The sequence below is a fragment of the Lemur catta genome, chromosome 4 (genome assembly GCF_020740605.2).
Source record: "Lemur catta isolate mLemCat1 chromosome 4, mLemCat1.pri, whole genome shotgun sequence".
Lineage (NCBI taxonomy): Eukaryota > Metazoa > Chordata > Mammalia > Primates > Lemuridae > Lemur > Lemur catta.
In genome coordinates this window covers 99,946,242-99,964,217 of record NC_059131.1, presented here as the reverse complement: position 1 = coordinate 99,964,217, position 17,976 = coordinate 99,946,242, and the positions used below count along the sequence as shown (strand labels likewise).

The 17,976-nt window shown below is 35.0% G+C and overlaps 1 pseudogene; it reads left to right on the top strand.

Annotated features, from left to right (window-relative positions):
• Positions 1 to 564: 564 nt before the first annotated feature.
• Positions 565 to 2,675, top strand: LOC123637480 (annotated as a pseudogene).
• The last annotated feature ends 15,301 nt before the right edge of the window (positions 2,676 to 17,976 follow it).

Sequence of the window (17,976 nt, the reverse complement as noted above, 5' to 3'; positions counted from 1 at the left end):
GGTCTAAAATTTAAAAGTTTAGATGTTGGAGAACACACATCATTTATAATATCATTTTATTATACTATATATGTTAACTCACTGCAACTAAATAGCATATTTTAAAAGTTAATTTGAAATGATTTTACTCTAAATTTGCATTCACTTATGTTAGAATTGTATACTTTATTTATAGTCAAATTTGAAATAACAATTGTAATGCCAGTTGACTCATGAGTCAATGGGTTTATTCAATGTGAATCCAAGATTATAGTGAAGAATAAGAACTTTATTTTTTTTCACAACTTCTCATGGACAGCTTGCTAAATTAGGACAAGCCTACTGATATAGATATAATTTCTATGTTTTAAGTGGCAAATAGTAAGACTGATGAACTGATACTTGAAGTTCCAACTGTGTAAATGAAATGCATTCAAAAGTTAGGCAATAAAGAGAAGAAAAATTAAATATTAATTAATTAATGTGAAATTGTATAGTTACTGTAAGGTTGGTGGGTGCCGTGTAGCCCCCTCCCCTGCTACAGACCCCTCTTCCCTAAGCAGTGAGTTAGCTCCACTTTTACACATGGGCCAGGCTCTAGGCTTGAACCGGGACTGCGGCCGATTGCCGGAAGGTTCTTCAGTTTCCCGTCAAAGGGTGAGTCCTCCGTAGTTACCTGACTCAGACAACTGTCTGGAGGCCTCTGCCTCTTTTGGGATCGGGGGACCGCGTCGGAGGCAGTCCCTCGCTCAGGGATAGAGGAATCCGGGGACGCGTGACTTCTTCTCTTCCCTTTCTCACGGCCTGGCCGTCATGGCAGTGTGATCTGTGTGGGGACGCCCCTCAGTTGACATTCGAGCCATTCGACCTCTCTTTTCCGAGTCTGACACTATGGGCAGCCAAATTTCTAAAATTCGTCGCGAGACTCCCCTCAGGTGTCTCCTGGCCAGTTTGAAAGGTCTGGGTTTAGACATTCAACCAAAGTGACGAGTCTTTTACTACAGCACCGCCTGGCTGATGTACAAAAGTGGAGCTGACTCACTGCTTAGGGCAGAGGGGTTGTAGCAGGGGAGGGGGCTACACGGCCCCCCACCAACCTTACAGTAACTGTATTTTGGTTTATGACAAAAATTTTTAAAACTATATATTTTAGGCTTTGAATCAAAGAATCATTTATATCATGTCTTTTTTTTTAATGTTTCACTAATTTTTATTAGTAACGCTTTTAAAAAGTCACAATGACATTCCCCAGACAGTGCGCCTGGCACTCACCATGTAGTTTTACCTCCATCCCCTTCCCCCCCCCACCTCCCCAAGTCAGTACCTTCAAGCATGACCGTTCCCCAGATGGTGCACAACGCACTCATCATGTTGGCATACACAGTGTCTGGGGAAGGGACACGCTTGAAGCTCTGACTCAGGAGGATGGGCGGGACATGGGCAATATATATAACCTGAGTTTTTGTACCCCCATAATAAGCTGAAATTAAAAAAAAGTCACAATGACAAAGGATAGAACTGTGTTCTAGAATGAAATCTCAAAACCATGTGATATCCATGGTGCATATTAAAGTAATGATATAGCTGTAGTTCCGACAAAAGAAAGACAGTCAATATGAAAAAGCTTATTAAATACTAGGTCAAGCAGTCTGTGGGCCAGCTGGGAGGCAGCAGAGGTTGTCGCGGGAAGGCGGGGCAGAGGCAGCAGGGCAGCCTCCTTTCGGCTGCGAGGGGCCGCCTCCGGCCTCTGGTACTGAAGCCCCCAGCCGCCAGCCTTGCAGCGGTGTTTTCTAGGTGAATGGCTTCTAGGACTCCAGTTGGATTTATTGGACTGGGCAACATGGGCAATCCAATGGCAAAAGATCTCATGAAACATGGCTATCCACTTGTTGTTTATCATGTGTTCCCTGATGCATGCAAAGAGTTTCATGATGCGGGTGAACAGGTACTATCTTCCCTAGCAGATGTAGCTGAAAAAGCTGACAGAATTATTACAATGATGCCCACCAGTATCAATGCAATAGAAACTTATTCTGGAGCAAATGGAATTCTAAAAAAGTGAAGAAAGGCTCATTATTAATAGATTCCAGTACTATTGATCCTGCAGTTGCAAAAGAATTGGCAAAAGAAGTTGAGACAATGGGAGCAGTTTTCATGGATGCCCCTGTTTCTGGTGGTGTAGGAGCAGCTCAGTCGGGGAACCTCACATTTATGGTGGGAGGAGTTGAAGATGAATTTGCTGCTGCCCAAGAGTTGCTGGGGTGCATGGGCTCCAGTGTGATATATTGTGGAGCTGCTGGGACTGGGCAGGCTGCAAAGATCTGCAACAACATGCTGTTAGCTATTAGTATGATTGGAACTGCTGAAACTATGAATCTTGGAATCAAGGTAGGGTTTGACCCAAAACTATTGGCTAAAATCCTGATTATGAGGTCAGGATGGTGTTGGTCAAGTGATACTTATAATCCTGTATGTGATGGAAGGAGTTCCCTCAGCTAATAATTATCAGGATGGATTTGGAACAACACTCATGGGTAAGGATCTGGGATTGGCACAAGACTCTGCTACCATCACAGAGTCTAATCCTTCTCGGCAGTCTGGCCCATCAGATCTATGGGATGATATATGCGAAGGGCTACTCAAAGAAAGACTTCTCATCTGTGTTCCAGTTTGTACGAGAAGAGGAGATGTTTTGAGTGTGCCCTTTGGCTGTGGACACTGCTGGGAAATAAACTCTGTCTTGGCGCCTCCTTCTAGCTCACTGTGCAAGTAAATGGATTTAATAATAATAAAAAAAAACAGGGCAAATTAATTTTTTGGTGTGGCAGAAGAAAAATTAAGAACAGTTTAACAATTCTATGAGTTGAAACTTGTAAACACCTATTAATTTTCTACAAAAGCATTTTTGAATTTTATTTTTTTAATTAATTTATTTTTTTAAATTTCAGAATATTATGGGGGTACAAACATTTTGGTTATATATATTGCCTTTGCATCGCTCAAGCCAGAGCTATAAATGTGCCCATCCCCCATACAGTACACTCTTCACCTTTTGGTTAGTTATGAGTTTACCCATTTTTAAATTTTAGAATCAGGAGGTATGGGGTGAAAGAATTGTAGAAAAAGATGAACCTGTCTATGCAAATAAACTTGATTTTTACCATGCACAATAGATTTAGAGTGATGTCATTTTTCTCTAAGGCATTAATTCATCATGTGAAAGCTATGGACTCTTTTCTCTTAAACATGTACAGAAAATAAATATTGTTAATAAATTTCAAAGAATCCTCCCAAGGATCTGGTTTCCAAATGGCCTTATAAAATGAAACTATAGTCAGGAAGTGCAAACATTCTGTTTCAGAAAAACAGTGCTCCTGACCAGTGTGTTTTTTCTTCCAAAGAAGTTGGAAATCCATAGTTTTATGCAAAGCATTCTGATTTTTAAATGTTGGAAACTAAAACAAACATCTGTATGAGCCACAAAAAACAAAAAAAATTCACATCTGTGAACCTAACATATCATGAAAGCCATCAGACTCTGATTTTCTTTAAATTCCCGTCTGTGCAGAAGAATTTTCCTAATGGAAATTTCACAAACATGTTAAGACTATTGTGTTGGCATAATGACCATTTAAAAAACATAAATGATTTGTTGTTTCCCTATCTGTGGCCCCCAGTTTTATAGAGGTTTGCTGCTTTTTTAAGGGAATAATTTTTGACTCCAGCTTTGACTATGTTATTAAAGGTTTAAACACAAGCCTTTTTCTTTCTTTTTCGTTTCTTTCTCTCACTTTCTCTTTCTTTCTTACCTCTCTTTCTTTCTTTCTTTCTTCTAAGTTAAAGAATAGGAATGAAAGACAAATTAGTAACAAACATAATAAGTAAAGAGTTAAAAATATGATTATGTGCTAAAGAACACTCTCAACTGCTTTGTCAAGAATAGTATGGATTAATATAAAACAAACAAAAACAGAATTTCTCATATGTGGTTCTAGTCATAAATACAATTTTTAATTGCATACGACGGCTCATCTTTACCTGGAAGCAACTGAAATGAACTATCAATTTGGCACTTTCAAAACTGGGGATTTTAAGGATGCATCAGTGATATTACTGACTAAAAAATTCTTTTTTAGCCATTAGAAATAAGTCTTAATCCTACTGTTTTAGTGGACATTTTTCATACCTGCTACCAAAGTGAGAAACATTGAAATTAATCTGAAGGGCAAAATGATCCATTTAAATGTATCTTTAAATTAGTTCAAATGAGAGAATTTTTTTGACAGCCTTTACTTAAATTTTACCGATTTTGACCAAGTCGGCTGCATATAAAATAGAGATGTGAAGGAGGACTTTAAATTAATGTCTTTCTATTTCTCTCTGGACCCATGTGGAGCTCAAGAAATGTAACAGAATGCTTTTTGTGGTTTTTTAAACCTTATTTCAGTGCTTTGAATAGGTATTTCTCCAGAGTTCTCTCATCATACATGTGCCATTGGTCGGAACTTAAAGACCATAAAAGGAAGATGAGAAAGTGCACAGTTACTGGAATTTAGGCAGATTCAGGAGTGTCCCAAATATTTTTAAACTTAAAGGTATCTCACAATGGTTATTTAAAATGGTTACTATTTTTCCTGTTGTTGGCCCTGCTTTTGGAGATTGACCCAATATATTTTAAATTATATTTTAACTTTACATTGGAAGCAATTCCTTAAAAAGAATAAAGATATTGGTATGGCTTCAATGTTTTAGTCCCTTCCAAAGTTCATGTTGAAACTTAATCCCGTCCAGAATTCAGGTGTTTCCAATATGATGGTATTAAGAGGTGAGGCCTTTAAGAAAAGATTAGGCCTTGAGAACTCCTTCCTAGCTAATGGATTCAGGCCCTTCTGAAAGAGGCAGTATGCAGCGTTCCGTGAGCTTGCCCTGCTGCCTTCTGCCTTGTAAGGACACTGCAGGAAGGCCCTCACCAGATGCCAGCCCCAATCTTAGCCTCCAGGACTCTGTGAAATACATTCTGTTCGTTATCAATTACACAGTCTTAAGTGTTTTGTTATAACAGTCTGAACAGATTAGGACATATATATTTTCAGCATTTCAAAGATTTTTAAAATTTTTGGATCATACCTTCAGTCTAAATGACATTTCTGTTTACACATGCTCTTTTGACTATTAAGATTAGCTTATTAATTATACACATTAGGTTGTTTTATTTGATTTTTTAAAACAACAATATGAGGCAGAGGTTTGTTTGTGAGATACTGATTTGTTAAATGCTATATATAATTTTACTGGGAAACTAATAATACATTTTAAGTAAATCATTTTAAATGTTTGCTTTTTTATCAGATATTAAATGCCAAGTACTTCTCACATATTGTAATTTTAAAATAAACTTTTCATTTTAAAATAATTTTAGATTTACAGAAAACTTGTGAAGAACTTTGATGGTTCCCATAACCTTCACAAGTTTCCATCAGTAACAGCTTACATTAGTGTGGTATATTTGTGATAGCTAATGAAAAATCTTGATATGTTATTATTAAATGAAGTCTATATTTTCTTAGTTTTTACCTTTTTCTGTTCCACGAGTCCATCCAGGATCCCTTACTGCTTCCAGTCATTGTGCGTAACTTAAGGTCTTCTTGGCTATGACAGTGTCCCAGACTTTCCTTATTTTTGATGTCCTAGACGTTTGGAGGAGTACTGGTTAGGTATTTTGTAGAATTTTCCTCATTTGATATTTCTCTAAAATTGTTCTCATGATTACACTGGGATTATGGAATTGTGGGAAGGAAACTCCAGCAGTAAAGTGCCATTTTTGTGCCATCATATTAAGGGTAGATGCTGTCAACATGACCAATCACAATTCATGTAATCATTGACCATCTGGCTAAAGCAGTATTTATCAGGTTTATCCACTGTAAAGTTACTCTTTCCCCGCTTTGCTTACTCTACCCTGTGGAAGACAGTTGCTATGAGCAGTCCACCCTTAAGAAATGGGGAGTTATGTTCCATCTTTGCAAAGCTGGAGAATCTGCATAAATTATTTGGAATTATGCTGCAAGGGAGATTTATCTATTCTACCTAATTTATTTTTTATTTGTTTTTTTTAGTTCAGGATATTATGGTGGTACAAACATCCTGGCTACATGTAATGCATTTGCCTCACCCAAGCCAGAGCTACAAGCATACAAGTGTGCCCCTCCCCCATACAGCACTCTCCACCTCCATTAGTTGTGGGTTTATCCCCCCTCAACCTCTTCCACCTGACCAGCATCCACTGAATATTACTACCATGTGAGCACCTTAGTGTTGATTGGTTAGTACCAATCTGATGGCGAGTACATGTGGTCCATGTTTTTCCATCCTTGTGATACCTCACTTTGAAGGATGGGCTCAAGCTCTATCCAGGATAATATAAGAAGTGCTAATTCACCGGTGTTTTTTGTAGTTGTAGTATTCCATGGTATACATATATCACATTTTATTCAATAATTTATTTATATCCATATAAACACATGAATGTTTGTTTTATACTTTGGGCAATAATCCAATATTACTCTATTTTGTGGCAAAATTTTTTTTTCACATTTCCTACTGGGCACTTTCAGTTGGCTCCTATATCCTTCCTCCTCCCCACTATAATTGTGTATGTATATTTGAACACTTCCTTACTTTCTGATGTTACAGAGCATGGCAGATTCATCTTACGTATTTCCTGCCCTAATCCTAGCGTCAGCCATTTCTTCAATGATACTTTGTTTCTTTAATTGTGAAATGTTGTTAGAAAGCAAGAATTGGTTGTTAGTTTTGCTCTTTGCTTCTTTGGTTTGTTGGATTCTAGGACCTCTCAGCTGACAAACCAAGGAAATACGTGTTTTTCTACTACCCACCTTGTATACACATACATATAAATAGATCTCTATGTGACCGTCAAGCTAAACATGAATTATACTGATATCTCCAATTCTCATTCATTACCACATGGATCATTCCTGTATTATCTGCTTGCTTATTTGCCCATTCTGGTTCCCACCATCTACCATTGATTTAATTATTTGTTCAGTTTATTATAAATGTGTAAGTGGTTTTAAGTTATAAACCTGTACACTCATGGAAAACAGCCTTAGCAACTAAGTACAACACTTATGTATAGTTTTTCTTGCCTTTGGTCTTATTGACAATCTCTTTACTTTCATTGTGAATCTTTATGTTTAAGCAAGTTTCTTGTAGGCAACACAAAGGTGGATTTTTTTAATTTTTAGCCACTCTGACAAGCTCTGTCTTTAATTGGTATATGTAGAGCTTTCTCATTTAAAATACTTACTGCTATGGTTGGATTAACATGTATCATGTTTGTAAATGTTTTCTGTTCATTGTATTTGTTCTTTGTTTCTTTATTACTCACTTCTTTTCTGCCTTCTCCAGTTTTAATTGAGGATTTTATATAATTCCATTTGATCTCCTTTCTTAGCATAAATATACATTTAAAAAAATTTAGTGGTTGGCCTAGAGTTTATGATATACATTTTTAACTATTCTAAATCCACCTTCAGTTAGCACTGTAGAGTAGGACTAAAACAATATTTTAGTTTGTTTGGTGGTGACTTGTTTTTTGCTCTTAGCTAACAGCCAAATTCCGCTTCTGTACACAAAGCTTGCTTGCTTATTGCTTGATTACGATAAAGAGCTAAAACCATGCTCAAATGCAGTTAAAAAAAAGAAAAAAACTGCACCGCAGGTGGCTTCCTGATAGGGGGGCCGGCTGTGCAGGGCGAGTGTCCTTGGGGAGAGAATCTCCTGGGAGGGAATCTCTTGGGAAAGAGTCTCTTATCAAAAATAACTAGCAACAGACTCCAGCAAAAAAAAGTATAAAAGCTTTGTTTTTACCCCAGGGCGGGGTCCTGGTTCATAAAGAGACCACTGCGTTGGTGCTCTGGGACCTGGACCCTAGCTCGAGCTAGTCAAAATAAAACTCCTTTGCAGCCTCAGTGACTCTGTCTTTCTGTTCCCGGGCCTGAGGGGAACTGGCTCTAACAACACTATACCAATTTCCATGTAGTGCATGTACCTTCTAACACAGTAGTGACAATTCCTCCCTCCTTTCCCTTGTGACATTACTGTCATTCATATGTTCTGATCACCTAATACATTGTTACTATTGCTATTATTGTGTTAACCTATTTGTCATATCAGTTAAGAATGAGGAAAAGAACTGTTTTACTTTCATTTACTCCTTTGATATTCTTCTTTTCTTTCTGTAGGTCCAAGTTTCTGGCTCTTTTTTGACCAATCTTTCTTTCTGCTTGAAGACATTCTTTTTTAAAATTCATTTTTATCATACATTGACAAATTATAATTGTATATATTTATGGGGTTTAAAGTGATACTATGATTTATGAATACAATGTGGAAAAATTAAATCAAGCTAATTAACATATCCATAACCTCAAATATCTGTCAGTTTTATGGTGACAACATTCAAAATTTATTCTTAGTGATTTTGAAATGTAAAAATATTTACCATAGTCATCATGCTGTGCAATAGATCTTTAAAAACAAAAAAGTATACCTCCTTTGTATCTCAGGCTTTGTACACTTTGACAATAATCTGTCCATTTTTCCCACCTACCCTAGTCTCTGTAAACACCATTCTACTCTGTGCTTCTATGAATTTGATTGTTTTAGAGTCCACATATAAGTGAGAATGTCCCCAACACCACTTATTTGTCTTTCTGTGCCTGGATTAATTTACATAGTGTAATATTCCCCAATTCCATTCATGTTGTTGCATATGACAGAATTTTATTCTTTGTTAAGGCTGAATAATATTTTATTGTGTATATATACTGCATTTATTTTATCCATTCATCTGCTGAAGGACACTTAAACTGATTCCATAACTTGGCTATTGTGAATAGTGCTACAATGAACATAGGAGTGCAAACATCTGTTCAATACACTGATTTCATATTTTTAGGATAAATACCCAGAGTTGGGGTCACTGGGTCATATGGTATTTCTATTTTTAGTTTTCTGAGGAATCTCCATACTGCTTTCCATAACGGTTGTACTAATTTACATTCTCACCAACAATGTACAAAGATTTTCTTTTCTCCACATCCTGAAAACACTTGTTATCTATCTTCAAGTGTTTTTTTGATAGTAGCCATTCTGACAGGTATAAGGTGGTATCTCACTGTGGTTTGAATTTGCATTTTCCTAATGATCAGTGATGTTGAGCATTTTTTCATATATCTTTTGGCCATTCTTATATTTTCTTATGAGAAATGTCTCCTCATGATCCTTGCCCATTTTCTAATAGGATTATTTATTTTATTTCTACAAAGTATCTGGAGCTTTTAATATATTGTGGATATTAACCCTTTAACAGATATATAGCTTGAAAATATTTTCACCCAATCAGAAATTGTTTTATTCTGTTATTTCTTTTGCTGTTTAGAAGATTTTATGTAAATTTAATCCTGTCTATTTATTTATAATTTTAGGCCGGGCGCAGTGGCTCACGCCTGTAATCCTAGCACTCTGGGAGGCCGAGGCGGGCGGATCGCTCGAGGTCAGGAGTTCGAGACCAGCCTGAGCGAGACCCCGTCTCTACTAAAAATAGAAAGAAATTATCTGGCCAACTATAATTTTGTTACCTGTGCTTTTGAATCAAATCTAAAAAAATTATTGGCCAGACCAATGTTATTTAGTTTTTCCTCTATTTTTTCTTCTATATGTTTTACAGTTTCAGGTCTTATGTTTCAGTTTTTAATACATTTTGAGTTGATTTTTATATATAGTGTAAAATAAGGGTTCAATTTCATTCTTATGCATATAGATTTCTTTGTTCCCAGCACTATTTATAAAAGAGACTACCATTTTCTCATTGTATATTCTTGAAAACATTGTCAAAAATCAATTGACCATGCATGCTTGAGTTCATTTTTATATTCTCTATTCTATTTCATTGGTTTAGATGTCTATATTTATGCCAGTACTATGCAGTTTTAATTACTGCCACTTTGTAGTATTTTTGAAATAAGGTAGTGTGATGCCTCCAGCTTTGCTCATTTTGTTCATGATTTCCTTGGCTATTAGGGTCTTTCCATGATTCCCTATGAATGTTAGGGTTATTTTTCCTAAATATATGAAAAATGACACCGCAATTTTGATAGGGATTGCATTGAATCTGTGGATTGTTTTGGATAGGATGGACATTTTAATAATAATAATTCTTCTAATCCGTAAACTGGAACATCTTTCCATTTATTTGAATATTCTTCAATATTTTTAATAAACTTTTTATAGATTTTAGTGTAAAGATCTTTCACTCCTGGGTTATATTTATTCCAGAGTATTTTTTTCATTATGTAGCTATTGTAAATGGGATTTTTCTCTTGATTTCTTTATCTGGAAGTTCATTGTTAGTGTGTGGAAACACTACTGATTTTCACATGTTGATTTTGCTTCCTACAATTTTACTGAATTTACTTATTAGTTCTAACATTTTTTTGGTTGTGGTTAATCCTTAGAGTTTTCTATTTACAAGATTATGTTATCAGCACACAGCAACAATTTTACTTCTTCCTTTCTTATTTGGATGCCTTTTGTTTCTTTCTCTTGCTTAACTGTTCTGGCAAGGACTTTAAATATTATGTTGAATATAAGTGGTGAGAGTGGGCATACTTGTTTTGTTCCAGATCTTAAAGGAAAGGGTTTCAATTTTTCACCACTGATTATAGTATTAGCTGTGGGTTTATGACATATTGCCTTTATTGTGTTAAAGTATGTTCCATCTACACCTAAGATTGTGAAAGGATATTGAATTTTGTCAAATGCTTTTTCTGCATCTAATGAGATGATCATAGCTTATTGTCCTTCATTCTGTTAATGTAATGTATCACTTGCATTTATTTACATATTATGTGGACAAGAGTGACTCTATCTTCAATACTTACCTACCATATTCACTTCTGACTAACCCCAAGTCCTGGCATGCCTCCAAGATGTCTATTTGATATATTATACTCTATGTAGATATACTTCTTTACTGTGAGTTACGCTTTTACTCCAAACACCACCCTATTATCTCACAGATCAATAGTCTGTGAAGCCCACAGAATTTGTTTGGTCATCTGCACATTCCTTCCAGAGCATGTATACCTTTCTCCCCTATATATATAACCCCTAGGTCAGAGGGGTTGCAGTGCAGAGATCTACCTGTCTTGTAGCTGCTCAAGACCATACCTCTGTCCATAAATTCCTTTAAGAACTCATCTTTTATTGACAAACTGGATTTGTCTTCCTCATTCTTTGGTTCCTTATCCCCTTCAGTATTTGGAGGTCACTTTGCATATATGGCCCTTTCATAGAACACACATGTTGAACCGTCCTTGCATTCCTGGTATAAATCCTATTTACTCATGGTGAATGATCCTTTTAATGTGCTGTTGAATTCAGGTTGCTGGTATTTTGCTGGGTTTTTTTTCCATTTATGTTCATAAATGTATTAGCCTGTAGGGTTTTTTTTTTCTTGTGTTTTTGTCTGACTTTGATAATAGGGTAATGCTATCCTTATAAAAAGCATTTGGAAGTATTCCCTTCTTTTCAATTTTCTTTGAAAAGTTTATGGAGAATTTGTATTAGTTCACCTTTAAAAGTTTGGTGGAATTCAGCATTGAAGAGATCAGGTACGGGGCTTTTATTTGATTTGAAGTTTTATATTACTGATTCAATCTCTGTGATCATTATTGCTCTATTCAGATTTTCTATTTCTTCATGATTTAATTTTGGTTGATTATATGTATCTAAGAATTTATCCATTTCTTCTAGGTTATCCAATTTGGAGGCACTTAATTTTTCATAATAGTCTTTCATAATTCTTTTAATTCTGTCATATCAGTTTTAATTTCTCCCTTTCATTTTGGATTTTATTTATTTGAGTCTTTTTTCCATAGATAGTCTGGCTAAAGATTGGTGATTTTGTTTATCTTTTCAAAGAAACAGTTTAGCTTTGTTGATCTTTTGAATTGTATTTTTAGTCTCTATTTCATTTGTTTCTGCTCTGATCTTTGTTATTTGTTTTCTTCAGCTAACATTGAGCTTTGATTGTTTTTGTTTTTATATTTCCTTAAGGCATAATATTATGTTGTATACTGAAGATCTTTCTTATTTTGATGTAGGCATTTATTGTTATAAACTTTCCTCTTAGAACTGCTTTTGCTGCATCCTACAAGTTTTGGTACACCATGTTTCTATTTCCATTTATCTCTAGACATTTTTAAATTTCTCTTTTAATTTCTTCTGTGACTCATTGTTTGTTCAGGAGCATGTTTTAAATTTTTATGTGTTTGTAAACTTTTAAACATTCTTCCTGTTAGTGATTTCTAGTTTCAAACCACTGTGGTCAAATGATTTCAATCTTCTTAAATTTGCTAAGACTTGTGTTGTGGAATAGCATATGATCTACTCTGGAAGAAGTTTTGTGTGCACTTAAGGAAAAAAATATGTATTCTGTTGCAGTTCAATTTAATGCTCTATTTATGTTCATCAGGTGTATTAGTTCTGCAGTATTGTAAGTACTATGTTTGCTAATTAATTTTCTGTCTGGATGATCTGTCCACTATTGAAAACAGGGTAACAAAGTCACCTAATATTATTGTATTGTAGTTTATCTCACCCTTCAGATATTTTAAAGTTTACTTTATATATTTAGGTGCTCTGATGTTGAGTTCATATATATTTACAATTGTTATATCTTTGTGATGAATTGTCTGCTTAATTATTATGTAATTCTGATCTTTGTTTCTTTTTACAGTTTTTGATTTAAAGTCTATTTTGTCTGATACAAGTATAGATATTCTTCCTCCTCTCTTTTCATTTCCTTTTGAGTGGAAAATATCTTTTTATAACCCTTCACTTTCAGTCTTATGTGTCCTTAAAAGTGATGTGAGTCTTTAGTAAGCAGCATATAGTTAGTTCTTTGTTTTATTAATTCATTCATTCACCTCATGTCTTTTTATTTAAGAATTTAATACATTTACCTCCAAGGTAATTATTGGTAAATAAGGATTTATACTGTCATTTTGTTAAATATTTCCTAATTATTTTGTGGACACTCATTTCTTTCTTTCTCTCTTTTTTTTCTGGCTTTGTGGTTTGATAGTTTTCTGTAGCAGTATGTTTTGAATCATTTTTACTTTGTTTTTTTTGTTTCTACCATAGATTTTTGCTGTGGTTATCATGAGGCTCATGTGGAACATTTTCTCTTATAACAGTATATTTCAAGCTGATAACAACTTAACTTACTATCTTACTCTCATATATATTTTATGTTTTTAATGTCAGGATTCATATCACTTTGAAATATGTATCCCTTGGCAATTTATTTCAGCCATAGTTATTATAGATAATTTTATCCATTAACCCTTATACCAGGGATCAAATTACATACCATCATTACAGTCCTAGAGTATTGTGAATATGGCTCTGTATTGCTTATACCATTGGGTTTTGTGCTTTCTGAAGTTTTATGTTATTAATTAGCAGCCTTTTGTTTCAGCTTAAATAATTCCCTTTAGCAATTCCTGTAAGGCAGGCCCAGTGGTAATGAACTCGTTTGTTTTACTTTTAGGTAAGATAAGAATGCTGGAGGCTGCTGGAGGCAACTAGAGTGGGAGAAATTCCCATCCCACAGCATAGATAAAACTGAGACAATGTCCTTTCCCTTGGAAAATATGCTTGTGTTATTGAGGAGGCTTTGGGTGTATTTCACAATGCTTATTTTTTCCCTTTCCCCTGCTAAAGCCATGAGGAAATCTTTCTTGGATATCTGTCATGAGAACCTGGTGTGGCTCCTGGAAGTAAAACCCACACAAATAAGATTTTAGCTCCCTGCTTCATCTCACTCTCAGGCTAGTTCACACTCATCCTATAGCAATTAGCCCAAATTACCATTCAAGTGTTTCTATTACTCTAACTCTCCAGAGACTTCTGTTCCACATTGGCAGATTTAGGCTTTCAATCAATAGATGGATCTGTCTCTCCAAATTTCAGGTGGACAGTTTGCCTTCCTACCTCGCTTCTCCGATGAAATAAGAAAAATCATTGGTTATCTGTTTATTTAACTTTTTTTGTTGCTTGTTCTAAAGATGGGAATAATGACTCCCCAGCTCTCTTTTATATGTTGAAGCTTAGAATGTCAAAATGATTACTTTTTGCACATAAAATCCTAATAAACTAATTGTGGGTCACTAACTCCACAATTATTTGTGGGAGCAAAAATAAAAGAATAGGTTATTTACTGATTAAATAAAATGTAGAACTATAAATTTAATAAAAACGCCTCCTATGAAGGTAAGAACGCAAAGTGGAATTTCTCTAGAAAGGGTATAAATTGTCTAATACTTACTTAAAAAAGAGAACACTTTCCTATATAATTGATAAATTTATTTCAAAAGCACATAAATATATATTCACATAACATCAACCTATAGAATTCCCCACACCTGGGAAATGTTGAGTCTGGTAATTTCTACACTAATTAGATTTAACGTTAGGCTAAGGAAAGGACAATTCAATTTTAGCTTTTAGGACATGAGCTGATTTATTCAGGGGTCAAAATGAGAATGTTTCCCTGAAAAGCAATGAATCGACTCAATGCATTCCATATACTATATATTACTTTTTATAGCTAAGGAGTCCTTGATATTTTTAGGATTGCCAATAATTTTTATGTGTTTGTGTTCCTACTTTAGAAATTAGCAAAGAAATGTATGATACTTGGCACTTCAGCCATTTGTCCATTGTGTGTATGTGTGTATACACTGCATATTTTTTCAACTGTGTTTTCAAGATTTAAAAGGATTTCTCATAATGTTTCTGCAACATCAGTAAAATAGGTCAGACAGTATGTGAGCTCAAATGAAAATAACTAAGGAAGACTGCCCACAGACTTCTCATTTTTGGCTTTCTAAACCTATCCACCCTGCTGAATAGAGACTTTCAATAGGAGAAAGAAAATACAGGCTATTGTGTAGGTGTTTAAATTGTGTGCACTGACCTAAACCAAAATTGTTAACATAATTCAGAGTCATAAGTTTTGGCAGATGAGTATGTGAATGAAAAATGCAGACTATGTGGAATACAGGGTGATATATTTTTTTCTCAACTGACTGGTTAAAGCAGCTGTGTCCTGTCTGTCCTATATAAGACTGTTTTAAAATTTTGAAGGAGATATTCCTTTATAAAAACATGAAACATCTTCTGGAATAGTAAAACTTGATATTATACTCTGATATTAAAGTTTAGCTTGTGTTTATTATTGCTTTTGAGAGGAAATCTCAAGATGCAATGCATAATGGGATAAATCAATTACAAATGACTTGTGTATTTTTTTTCCCCTTCTGGGGCACTTTCCTGAGAAATGACTTGTGTATTTTAAACATTGAGTAACCAGTGAATAATGAACCGCTAATAGAGGCAAGAAGATACAGTTACAAAATGGAACATGAGGATTAGTTAAATAAAATACCCCCAACAATGCAAATTTAAGATTAAAATTTATAATCTTGCGATTATTCTACACAGACAATATTATCTTGGACAGTTGAAAATTTATACAGGGAGTCTGCCTATAAAAGAAGGATTCAGATCAATCAGTCAGTGAAATACATCTGAATTCATATTCATGGGCAGAAAAATTTTGTAAATTACTCAAAGGCTTCAAAAATCCTCATTTTCAATGTCATTTGGTCTCCTTGCTCACCTTTAAGTTTGATTTACACTGTGAAATAAATGGCATATATCTTTGTCGCTGTATAAAGGTCACCATCAATAAATAAGTATTTTTAACACTATTTTTTTTCCTTCTTTTTCCAAATTGAAATTTAGAAAGAGGAGGTTTTGGTGGAAAGCCCTGGCCTGCTAAGTCAAAGAATAGATTGGGCCCTAAGGAGGAGGAAGGACATAAAGAGAGAAAAAGGCTTAAAATACCTCCTTCATAAAATCTAGCCAACTATTAAAAAATGGGAGGGAACCCAGAAGATAATGAAGATAAATCATATCCTGAAGCCTTCTTATATTTTACCCTAAGATTTACAACTTGTGATTTTAATATTTGGAAACCACTTCTATGATGCCTGACATTTAGACAATTGTTTAAGAGAAAAAAAATAACTGACAGGAAAAGATTAGCTGGACTGTGCTTTGGACATGGAGGAATGCAAATGAGAGCATGCAATTGTCAAACAGTGCACATCAAAACCACTGTGGAGACAAATAACCAGACTGAGTGACTTTCAAACTAAGAAACTAGGTCAAAAATCAGATAAAGTGTGTGTCTGTAACAGCAGCATTTTGTTATCTAAATTGTTCACGTTTTAATATTGAATATTAGTGTGTTTACTTTTAACTGTATGTGGCTCAAAATGTTATTTGCACGTTAACTTTTTTTCCTAAAATACTTAAGGCGAGTGAATAGCCCAAATAAGCAGTAGTTTTTAGTCACAACTTAATCTCACATTATTCACTCCAGATAATCATCAGAGTTCAATTGCTCATTTGAGAGTCTTTCCCTCAGACCTTAAAAGAATTTTTTGAGACTTCAAAAATAGCCTAATAAAATTGAGTCCCCTGGGAGAAATATCAACATAAAACATTGTTCATCTTTTCTAAACTTAGTTAATATTGATAGTAAATCCTTGTCAAAATAAGACTTGGTAAAGATTTAGATTGGGGTTAAAGAAGATCAGTGATTTCAGGAAGACACAAAGCTGGGTTGGGAAAGAAGTTCATGAGAGAAGTTAGTACCTATATACATACACACACACACACACACACACACACACACACACACGCACACACACGCGTAGTACTTACATCGTGAGCTCATCTTTACATATTATTAAAACTTTCAACATCTATTTATCCAGGGTTAGTTTGAGTCATAAAACAATGAAAATGTTTTATGCACCATTCACTCCAGATTTTTCTAGAGTCATTCTGAATTTACATAGCTTCTTCCATTTTCTCTTTCCATCATGTCCTTGCCCCTTTGCATGCAATTGGCCTGGAAGACCTGATGCTCTCTGTGCCTAACCATCCCAGGTCACCACTCTGCCCAGTGAACCCATCACCCCTGGGTACAAGAAGCATCTTGTTTCAATCTCTGCATCTTACAATCTGTTTTTCTTGCAGGGCTCTTACAGTGAAAGAAAACATTTTGGACTCTGCTGTAACTTCCTGAACTAAGATATGCCTTTCCACTATTCCTCCCTCCTTGAATTCTGTTTCACTCCTTTGACCAGAACTAGCATTTCCAGAGCTGATCATGAGACATTTGCTCTTTTATTGTCTGTTCTGAGAAACTTTCATTGGCATTCTCCTCTTGAACTTCAAGCTAAGCCTTCTATTAATACCTTCCATGCACACATCTCCGTGCACCCATTAAGGACATAAATAAAACATAATTCACATTCATGCTTGTAGGTAGCATATTGTCTTGAATAATGCTGTAATCTGAGACTCTCAATAAACAGTCCTCTTTCTTTTCCTCTCTCCTTCTGCCGTGTCAGACCTGTACCAGATGATAAGCTCATCCACCTTCTTCCCTCTTATGCTTCACAGGCATTTCTCACAATCAGTATTTTCCAAATCTAATCCAGTTTAGTATTGGTCCTTGGAAGACCCAACTTGACACAAGAATAGAATCTCTATGGTTGTTTTCCCAAATATTATGTCCATTAATGGACATAAAGTAGTGAACAATTTTATGGCTGCTCATGTTAGAAGCATCTGAAATAAAATGACAATTCTGTCTAGTACTAGTTGTGTGATTTTAGGCTACCATTTCAAGTCTCAGTTTTCTACTTTGTAAAATAAAAATAATAATAATTATCTTATGCTGGTTTATTGTGTGGAGAAGCAGGATTCTGACATATAGCAAACATCCATTAAGTAGTAACTTTAAAAGTCATGAATGAAGCATCA